The sequence below is a fragment of the Oryzias latipes genome, chromosome 11 (assembly GCF_053564925.1).
Source record: "Oryzias latipes strain Hd-rR chromosome 11, Olatipes_Hd-rR_3.1".
Taxonomy (NCBI): Eukaryota; Metazoa; Chordata; class Actinopteri; order Beloniformes; family Adrianichthyidae; genus Oryzias; species Oryzias latipes.
In genome coordinates this window covers 9902985-9914110 of record NC_136247.1, presented here as the reverse complement: position 1 = coordinate 9914110, position 11126 = coordinate 9902985, and the positions used below count along the sequence as shown (strand labels likewise).

The 11126-nt window shown below is 45.8% G+C and overlaps 1 long non-coding RNA gene across 1 annotated transcript; it reads right to left on the bottom strand.

Annotated features, from left to right (window-relative positions):
• Positions 1–978: 978 nt before the first annotated feature.
• Positions 979–10856, bottom strand: LOC105355119 (uncharacterized). Its single transcript, XR_909611.4, has 3 exons — positions 10796–10856; positions 1414–1498; positions 979–1133 (listed from the first exon to the last, which is right to left on the bottom strand). It is a non-coding gene; the product is annotated as an uncharacterized LOC105355119 (long non-coding RNA).
• Positions 10857–11126: the final 270 nt, after the last annotated feature.

Sequence of the window (11126 nt, the reverse complement as noted above, 5' to 3'; positions counted from 1 at the left end):
GTGGGAGGAGAGAGATGATGGAGAATCAACACTTATGTGCTGTGCAGCGGGTTGCAATTCTGAGAAAAGAAATGTGGACAGGTTGGTTCTACCCTACTGATGATGTGTTGTTGCAATGGTTGTTACCATTGCAACAGCACAAACGGTTGTTACCACTCTGCAGAAACTATATCCCAGAAAATAACAAAGGTTTTAGATTTTGGCTAAAATTGTCATAATTAAAAACATTGGGAAAGATTATAAAACAGATTAAAAGATGATCGAGTGAGACTTTAAACAGCACACAAACTTTGTCTCTATTGCTAATAGTTTGACATTTCTACCAAATGAAACAAACAGAAACTGGAAATAGATTCTAAAAAACACTCAGAGATGTTTGATTTATCACATATAGGTTTGAAAGTTTAATTCAGTTGATCCCATTTTATTGTGTCTTTTAGCATTAAAAAAGACACACTTCTGTCTCAGCCCCATGTGTAAACATAAGCGTACATACACAAGCGTATAAACATAAGTGTAGCCAAACATGAAGTCTAATTTGTGACAAAACAAAGGGAAAGTACACACCCACATTACAACAACCAACAAGTGAAAGGTATTTCAGGGTTTTCCTGCAGCCTAGTCTCTGAGCGGTCTGGTATTTTGGTGACTCTGATGATTGGATTAGGGATCCAAACACAGACCTGTGTGGCAGGAAGTGATGAATCAGACTGCCATGCTTAAGTCAGCCAGATGCTTGAGCATCAATTCTGCAGGCTTCCACTTGTGGTCTTTCCACGTTTCTTCACCCTTGTTCAATTGCAGCCTCACGCCATCTCAACCTCAAGCATTTTTTTTTAAAGATTTCCATGAGAAATGTGAGATTTTCTACAAATAGCACGGACGGGTGGATTGCTGATGAAGCCTTTAAGCTGCAGGATCAAACTCCAGCCCGATGGTCTTCGAACCTTCAGGCGGTGCAGACAGAGAAGCGCGGCCAGGGCGTCAGCTCAAAGGGGAGGGGCTGCACATGTTTCTGCGAGCGAGTGGATCTGCACCCAGATACTGAACTTTTGGCTCTGAGTTTCTGTCCATGTTGTTTCTTGACAGGATTCACCTGTGTTACCTGCCAATGATGCCTGGGATGTCATCAGCTGAGCGGTTACCAGGCAACAAAAAAAAAAACATATTTGTTTAAATTTTGCTCTTTTTTTTTGTTAAAATATCCACATATTTCTTGACATTTGCATATCCATAATTGCTTAGTTAAAAAAAGAAACAAAAAAATGAAAAGCAATACAATAATAAAAAGCACACTATTCAAGTGATCTAAAGTGCAGATCTGGATTTGCAGCTCAGTTTAAACATTTTTTTGATTGCATCTTATCAACTGGGAGATTACGTACAAAATCCATAATTTTTGTCAGCACTCACCGCTCCGATGTTATCACTTGCATCACTTGCATCACACCCAGGTAAGGCCTCACCTGCACTATAGGCAGGCAGATGTCTTCTTGGACTGCAGGAGTAAACAAAAGGTACACAGACACGAACAGTATCAGGTGAAACTGCGGCCTTCATTTCACTTTCTATACAAACACACCTATGGAATAAACATGAGTAATTCAGCCATTATTGTGCTCACAGTCAGGGAAGCGATGTACACTTCCATCGATACAACATTTACTGAATCAGAGAAAGCCCTAAAGTCCGCACTAATCCAGCACACTGCAGGTTTGATTCTTGCAGCTTTACTTCTTCCAGCTCATTTGATCTGCTGAATGGCTGCTAATGCCGTGTTTGTTCGCGCTAAGTCGCCTGCAGAAGGTGTGAGCGCCTGCGCTGCCAACATCACGTTTGTTTGTTGGATACCACTTAGTTGCAGTGCGGAGGACACAAACAACATTTCCACTGAAGCCCAGCCCGGTCATTCTTCACCGCACTCATCACCTCGTCACACGTTCTGTGCAAAAGTGGGAGAACGGCAGACACACCTGCACACCTGTAACAGGCACTTTAACATTGGGAGTTGGGTCATCTAAACCCACTAGACAGGGCTCTGAACCTTTTTTCTTCAATGATTTGTGATCTTCACTGGTGTCCATGGATTACATGAAATCTTTCCACCTTTATCCACCTTTATCATGGTAGGAATCACATGTCAATGCAAGGGTGGGGTCATCTAAGATAGCACAAGGGTTAAGACTCCCGATTCCGGGAAAACCTAAAAGGTCCACCAGCGCAAACAGGGAAGTTTCTCTCAGGATCACAGAAAATTTGTCAATCCAAATGCAGTAGCGAGGTGGAAGAATGTCCATCCTGAGACTGGTGGGTCGTGGGTTTAAATCCACAGTCCAAAGACTCTAAAAATGACCAAAAGTTGAAACCACCAAATGCTTCCAAAATGGGTTTGTGCTGCAGCTCACCGCTTCCCCAGGGGATGCAGAGAACAAATTTCACACACCCATGTGGGTCAGATTTTTGGTGTATTTAAGATGTTCTTGGGACATTTTCTGAAGAAGTAGGTCATATATAAAGAAAATTCATCTTTATTCAAATCATTGTAAACGAGCAGACAAAAAATGCTATTAGAAGAAAACTGTATTTGTCACGTAGAAAATACAACTGCAGGTCTTTCATGATTTACTTGTAAAGACCAACTTTTCTTTGTACCCCCTACAAATCCATTTTTTACAAGTGTCAGGAGTCTGACACTGAAGATAATGTCATTTAACTGACGTCATGAACATTTTACACGAAAGAATCACAACAGAAAAAGCGTTTTTTTATTTTTTTCATTTCAGTTTAAGCCAGTTTTGATTGAACTGCAAAAACTTGGAGACAAAAAAAGAACCACACATTTTCAGATTAATTTCCCACTGTGTGCAGCATTTCCCGAATTTAGGCAGAAATGCATTAACCCTTGTGCTATCTTAGATGACCCCCCCCTTACATTGACGTGTTCTCCCTACCATGACAAAGGTGGATAAAGCAGGAAAGATTTCATGTAATCCATGGACACCAGTGAAGATCACAAATCATTGAAGAAAAAAGGTTCAGAGCACTGTCTAGTGGGTCTAGATGACCCAACTCCCAATGTTAAAGTGCCTAGGATAGCACAAGGGTTAAAAGCAATTCTTTTCTTTTTTTTTAAAAATGTTGGTTCACAGCTTAGGTCTCTGTAAAGGGCTACGCAACATTTTTATTTATTATAACCCAAATTAGTCATGGCCATTCCAGTAAAGCCAGATTATTTTAACAATATTTCATGAATGATCTATGTATGTGACCAATAAATGAAAGTTTTTCCAGACTCAGTGAGTAGGACCATCATTTGGGGCTGTTGGGGACTGAGAGGACAGGAAACAGACAAACAGGAAAACCCTTTAACGTGAGCTATAAATGAAAAAAGTAAGTTAAGTTAAGTTTAGGTTAAAGTGTAAGTTTATTTTTTTATGTGGCACCTAAAAATGACTGCAGTCAAACAAGGCGCAGCACAATAAAAGCTGAAAAATAATAAAAAAAACTAAAAGATTAAAATATGAAACAGTTTTAATCACAGTTAATGCAAAATCCCTGGGTGATCTGTTTTTTGGACAAAAATACGTTACAAAATTCAATGGTGAGCCAGCATGACAAACAGAAAATAAAATAAAAATTCAAGTTGGATGACATTTGTGCCACTTTATGTGCAAAAATCTTTCCGTTGCAATTTAGTCATAAATGTCTTATAGTAAATCTCCTCCCAACTGACTCACATTTTTGTCAAACGCCAGGATTCTTTGTTTGGTATTTGATCTGTCATAATTCATTCGATGCTCTCACAGGGTTATCCCAGTGTTATGTCTCACAGGGGTGGAGCTGTTGGTGTGATTTTCTGAGTAGTAAAATATTTACATGTGATTTTTAAGGATTTGTTGGTCTGGCAGCTTCCTGTACAGGATCATGATCCTGAACTTCTAAAAATTTGCAGGACAAATCTTCTGAAAACAAACTCTTTCAAGTTTCTTTTAAAAAAAGAAATGAAATAGAAGTTTGTCATGCGGATAAAGGTACATATTTTTCTAGAAACATTTGTGCAAAAACATGCTTTTTATCAAATATGTTATCATAAATATCAGTTGTCATAATGAATTAAAGCTGAGTGAAATTTAAACATTTCCTCCTCACCAGTTCAGGAACAGTTGGGTTTTTTTCATACTGGGACTGTCCTGTGCAGGGGGCGAAGCTGCAATTTCTGAGTTAATATTAGCATCGTTGTTAACAAAGATTTAAAAAGCATCAATACAATCATCTTTAATAAAAATAAATAGCACCTCAGCTAAAAGAACTGCTGTTTTAATGAATAAAAAAAGGAAAACAGCTGGACATACACATTTTTTATCCTTTCATTTGTCATTGCTGTTCACTCTGCTGTTCTCATTTGTCACCCCTCTGAAGTCTTCTGCCCTCCTTCCCCACATATAAAATGTTCTAGCTCTGCCACTGGTTCTAAATGCTTAAATGCTTTCAATTCACATCAATATTTTATTTTTTTGAGGGTTTTCAACATTCTGTTGTCACAGTCTGAAAATGAACCCAAAAGAGGTAAAGAGTGTATCCATTCATTTGTAATGGCCGTCCACTCTTTTGTGGGAGTTTGTCTCCCTGATGGATTCTTGACGTTTAGATCTAATTAAAATAAATGAAAAATACAGTTCACGATAATTCTAACTCATCAAATAATCATCAGTATTCCTGAAACATACACTCTGCTGGTCATTTTCTACAAACTAGATATGACTGATTTCTGCTGAGACCCAAAAATGCATAATTGAATGAGTCCAACATCCATGTTTTTTGGGGGGGGGGTTTTGTTCATGTGTGGAGAAACTCCACCAAACTAATTTTAGCAAACCCGGTTGTTTTGAGCGGTTTCTCTGACGTTTTTCATAAACATTTTGCACTCACGTTGCAGCTGTTGTCTTTGTAAAGTGGGAAATGACAGGCAGACTTTGCACATCATCTCACTCTGCTGCATTTGAATGCATGCAACACAATGAGCTGACAGGCTTGAGCTGAGGGCAAGGATTTATTGGTTTCTGTTAACCCTGCCCCGTGTGTGTGTGCGTTTAAATATTTTCCCTAAAAACCCAGTTGACTGCTTGATTTTAGCTATATTGATGTTTGTTTGCTTTTGTAACTTCTATCACCGCAAAAAATAGGGGAACGTAGACGTGTTGCAGTTCCTAATTTGACCACCAGGGGCAGCAGAACTTGTAATTTTATTTATTTATTTATTTTTAACTTGTCTTGTCCAACATCTAGGCAGACAGATGAGAGCTGAGGGCCTCTTGTGTTGGACATATTTTACTTTAACAAGAGGGGTTATTAATCTTCAGGCAAACCAAAGGTATGTCTGAATAAACCCCTTTTGTAATTGAGGCCAAACTTTATTAATTTCAATCATGTTTGAAAATCTTTGGTGTTGGACCGGACGGAAAAGGAAAGAGGGGGAGAAGAGAGAGGGACGTTAGAGAGAGAGAGGGGGGGGGGGGGGGGTAAGACCATGAAGCAGCATAAAGCAACAAGTTTACTGGTTGTTAATCATTATGGTAAGGTTCAACTGTAGTACAAAAAGGGCAGGGCATATCCACACACACACACTCAAATGTTATAAAGACACCTGCTAGCTGCAAAAATGTCCACCTGTCGACATGTACACAAAACAGATAGTGTTCACACGCATACTTATGCCTTAAAACCAACTAGTGTGAAATATTTCAGTCATTCTATCATGCAAACTGTTAGTGCAAAGGTGAGCCAACACCTGTGCTCAGGTGAGTGTTTATGTTCTTCTAAAATGGATGGTGGAACGTGACAAGAAGGAGGGAGAGTGCCCAGCCATCCCCACCCCAAGACCCCCACCGCAGCAGCAGCCGGAATCCCCCCAACGCCACACGGGAACCGGCAGGGAACAACCGCCGCCCGGGCGACCAAGCCCGCCACCCAGGCCAGGGCCAGCAGGACCGCCGCAAGGCCCCCAGAGCCAGAGAGCAGGGAGGCACGGAGGGAAAGAGAGCGCCGCCCCAGCCCAACCAGGAGAGAAGCCCCCCCGCCGCGCCGGGAGCGCCCAACACAGGGCCCCACCGGAGAAGGACGCCCACAGCGCCATACGAGCACCCCACCACCACCTAGGAGTTCCGGGCATCCCCGCGCCCCCACCCCAGGTACGAGCCAGGACCCCCCAAGGGAGACCCGCTCCGCACTCCAGGCAGCCATCCGCCCGGCCCACGGTTGGTCCAGGGAGGAGCAAGGCAGGGGCCCGCCGCCCCCGCCCAGGAGGGGGAACCCCGGGGAAAAAAAGAGGGCCCACAAGGGGTGTTGTAAATATGGCCCGACCAGGCTCGGCCACAGTTGGAAATTTGGCGGGGCCCAGCGTTCAGGAGCAGGGACCAGAACCCACCCCCCAGGGACACGAACACCCCCGGCTCAGATGTAATGTGAACCCCCCCCACCGCACGGAGAGAGCACCGCCGGGCCCAGGAAGCCGGCACCCCGGGGACACGGCCGCCGTTGCAAAGGGGCCTGTACCCCCCACCAGGGAAGAGGTAGGGGACAGATGGTCCTAGGTCCCACCTTCCTTGCAAAATGTGTGTGCGTGTATGTGTGTTTGAGAGGGTATGTGTGTGCATGTGTGTGTGTTTATGTTGGGATGTATATATTGAGGGGGGAGGGGTGTGTTTACTAAGGGCGGTGCAGTTAAAATTGGCGGGTAGGGCACTAAGGGGACATATCCTGATTACTCACAGTGACGTCCCCTCACCCTCCCCACCAAGGGGCCCTAAATGTCTAAGGTGCGGTTAAAATTGGCGGGTAGGGTGCTAGGAGGACATCTGCTGCTTGCTGGCAGTGATGTCCAAGCACCCCCCCTACCAAGGGCCCTACATGTCTAAGGTGCAAATAAAACCGAAAGAGGGCATACGGCAAACATGGGAGGGGGGCCACTGCCTAGTAACCCCCCCCCCCCCCCCCCAAGGCTCATCGCAGGCTAAGCCCCCCACCCCCTCACCCTAATATGAGGTTATATGAGGAAGGGGGTAAGTTGGGGACAGCTGGTAGACTGTCCCCTGGTGGTCAAACAGCTGTCGTTCCCCCCCCCCCAGCAAGGGGGCCAGGCCCACCCAGCCCAGGGGCCCCAGCCCCGGAGGCGCCGACACCCCAGTCTGGATTGAGTCCTGAACCTTGTGTTTGGTCTGTTTTCAGACTGTCGTCAACATGAACTTTCCGGTTCCGGACCAAAGCGTGTAAATAGAACCATATGACCAAAGATCTCTTCACTCATTGGTCAGGAATCATGAGAGCAGGGCGAAGCAACAAGATGCAGAAATTATGGAAGTCCTGCACTTTTAGTTCATTCCAACTTTATATTTGGCTCTCAAGTTTTGAACGTCTGTATCAACGTCAATTTTTACTCACTACTGAAGTCTTCTGCCCTCCTTCCCCACATATAAAATGTTCTAGCTCTGCCACTGGTTCTAAATGCTTAAATGCTTTCAATTCACATCAATATTTTATTTTTTTGAGGGTTTTCAACATTCTGTTGTCACAGTCTGAAAATGAACCCAAAAGAGGTAAAGAGTGTATCCATTCATTTGTAATGGCCGTCCACTCTTTTGTGGGAGTTTGTCTCCCTGATGGATTCTTGACGTTTAGATCTAATTAAAATAAATGAAAAATACAGTTCACGATAATTCTAACTCATCAAATAATCATCAGTATTCCTGAAACATACACTCTGCTGGTCATTTTCTACAAACTAGATATGACTGATTTCTGCTGAGACCCAAAAATGCATAATTGAATGAGTCCAACATCCATGTTTTTTGGGGGGGGGGTTTTGTTCATGTGTGGAGAAACTCCACCAAACTAATTTTAGCAAACCCGGTTGTTTTGAGCGGTTTCTCTGACGTTTTTCATAAACATTTTGCACTCACGTTGCAGCTGTTGTCTTTGTAAAGTGGGAAATGACAGGCAGACTTTGCACATCATCTCACTCTGCTGCATTTGAATGCATGCAACACAATGAGCTGACAGGCTTGAGCTGAGGGCAAGGATTTATTGGTTTCTGTTAACCCTGCCCCGTGTGTGTGTGCGTTTAAATATTTTCCCTAAAAACCCAGTTGACTGCTTGATTTTAGCTATATTGATGTTTGTTTGCTTTTGTAACTTCTATCACCGCAAAAAATAGGGGAACGTAGACGTGTTGCAGTTCCTAATTTGACCACCAGGGGCAGCAGAACTTGTAATTTTATTTATTTATTTATTTTTAACTTGTCTTGTCCAACATCTAGGCAGACAGATGAGAGCTGAGGGCCTCTTGTGTTGGACATATTTTACTTTAACAAGAGGGGTTATTAATCTTCAGGCAAACCAAAGGTATGTCTGAATAAACCCCTTTTGTAATTGAGGCCAAACTTTATTAATTTCAATCATGTTTGAAAATCTTTGGTGTTGGACCGGACGGAAAAGGAAAGAGGGGGAGAAGAGAGAGGGACGTTAGAGAGAGAGAGGGGGGGGGGGGGGGGGGGTAAGACCATGAAGCAGCATAAAGCAACAAGTTTACTGGTTGTTAATCATTATGGTAAGGTTCAACTGTAGTACAAAAAGGGCAGGGCATATCCACACACACACACTCAAATGTTATAAAGACACCTGCTAGCTGCAAAAATGTCCACCTGTCGACATGTACACAAAACAGATAGTGTTCACACGCATACTTATGCCTTAAAACCAACTAGTGTGAAATATTTCAGTCATTCTATCATGCAAACTGTTAGTGCAAAGGTGAGCCAACACCTGTGCTCAGGTGAGTGTTTATGTTCTTCTAAAATGGATGGTGGAACGTGACAAGAAGGAGGGAGAGTGCCCAGCCATCCCCACCCCAAGACCCCCACCGCAGCAGCAGCCGGAATCCCCCCAACGCCACACGGGAACCGGCAGGGAACAACCGCCGCCCGGGCGACCAAGCCCGCCACCCAGGCCAGGGCCAGCAGGACCGCCGCAAGGCCCCCAGAGCCAGAGAGCAGGGAGGCACGGAGGGAAAGAGAGCGCCGCCCCAGCCCAACCAGGAGAGAAGCCCCCCCGCCGCGCCGGGAGCGCCCAACACAGGGCCCCACCGGAGAAGGACGCCCACAGCGCCATACGAGCACCCCACCACCACCTAGGAGTTCCGGGCATCCCCGCGCCCCCACCCCAGGTACGAGCCAGGACCCCCCAAGGGAGACCCGCTCCGCACTCCAGGCAGCCATCCGCCCGGCCCACGGTTGGTCCAGGGAGGAGCAAGGCAGGGGCCCGCCGCCCCCGCCCAGGAGGGGGAACCCCGGGGAAAAAAAGAGGGCCCACAAGGGGTGTTGTAAATATGGCCCGACCAGGCTCGGCCACAGTTGGAAATTTGGCGGGGCCCAGCGTTCAGGAGCAGGGACCAGAACCCACCCCCCAGGGACACGAACACCCCCGGCTCAGATGTAATGTGAACCCCCCCCACCGCACGGAGAGAGCACCGCCGGGCCCAGGAAGCCGGCACCCCGGGGACACGGCCGCCGTTGCAAAGGGGCCTGTACCCCCCACCAGGGAAGAGGTAGGGGACAGATGGTCCTAGGTCCCACCTTCCTTGCAAAATGTGTGTGCGTGTATGTGTGTTTGAGAGGGTATGTGTGTGCATGTGTGTGTGTTTATGTTGGGATGTATATATTGAGGGGGGAGGGGTGTGTTTACTAAGGGCGGTGCAGTTAAAATTGGCGGGTAGGGCACTAAGGGGACATATCCTGATTACTCACAGTGACGTCCCCTCACCCTCCCCACCAAGGGGCCCTAAATGTCTAAGGTGCGGTTAAAATTGGCGGGTAGGGTGCTAGGAGGACATCTGCTGCTTGCTGGCAGTGATGTCCAAGCACCCCCCCTACCAAGGGCCCTACATGTCTAAGGTGCAAATAAAACCGAAAGAGGGCATACGGCAAACATGGGAGGGGGGCCACTGCCTAGTAACCCCCCCCCCCCCCCCCCCCCAAGGCTCATCGCAGGCTAAGCCCCCCACCCCCTCACCCTAATATGAGGTTATATGAGGAAGGGGGTAAGTTGGGGACAGCTGGTAGACTGTCCCCTGGTGGTCAAACAGCTGTCGTTCCCCCCCCCCCAGCAAGGGGGCCAGGCCCACCCAGCCCAGGGGCCCCAGCCCCGGAGGCGCCGACACCCCAGTCTGGATTGAGTCCTGAACCTTGTGTTTGGTCTGTTTTCAGACTGTCGTCAACATGAACTTTCCGGTTCCGGACCAAAGCGTGTAAATAGAACCATATGACCAAAGATCTCTTCACTCATTGGTCAGGAATCATGAGAGCAGGGCGAAGCAACAAGATGCAGAAATTATGGAAGTCCTGCACTTTTAGTTCATTCCAACTTTATATTTGGCTCTCAAGTTTTGAACGTCTGTATCAACGTCAATTTTTACTCACTTCTTTGGTCGGGAAAAGCTTGACCAGAAAAATCATTATTTATAATGTGAAAGAACTTTCATTTAACAATGACAGGCGTAATTTGATTGTAATTGTAAATGGTAAATAACGTATACTTACAGTATGTAGTGCTTTACTACCTTCTTAGAAGCCCGCTTTACAGTCACAGTCCCATTCACCCGTACACACACACATTCTGTCACGGTGGTGGGGTGGCTCGAGAGCCGGTTGGACCCAAATGCAGAGGCACACGGTTCAAGGGCAAGGGGTTTAATAGAAACAAAAAGCGCTGCAGAGCAGGATGACAAAACAAAACTAAAACTTACTGTGGCATGGCGAGGGACAAGGAACAAGGCATGAACACCATAACAGGGGTAATGGACCAACACAGGAGGAAGGCAGAGACGAGACTTAAATACAGACAGGGCAGACAAGACACAGGTGGACACGATCAGGGCTGATGGGGACCAAAGGAAGTAAAACTCAAGAAAACAAACAAGACAGGAGACTTTCAAAATAAAACAGGAAACAGAACCAAGACAGAACAAGGACCAAAAACAAGACAACAAAATCAAATCATGACACATTCATTGGTTTAGTTGCCAAGCACTGGCGCCAACCCATACCTACCAAGAGCAATGTGGGGTTCAGTGTCTT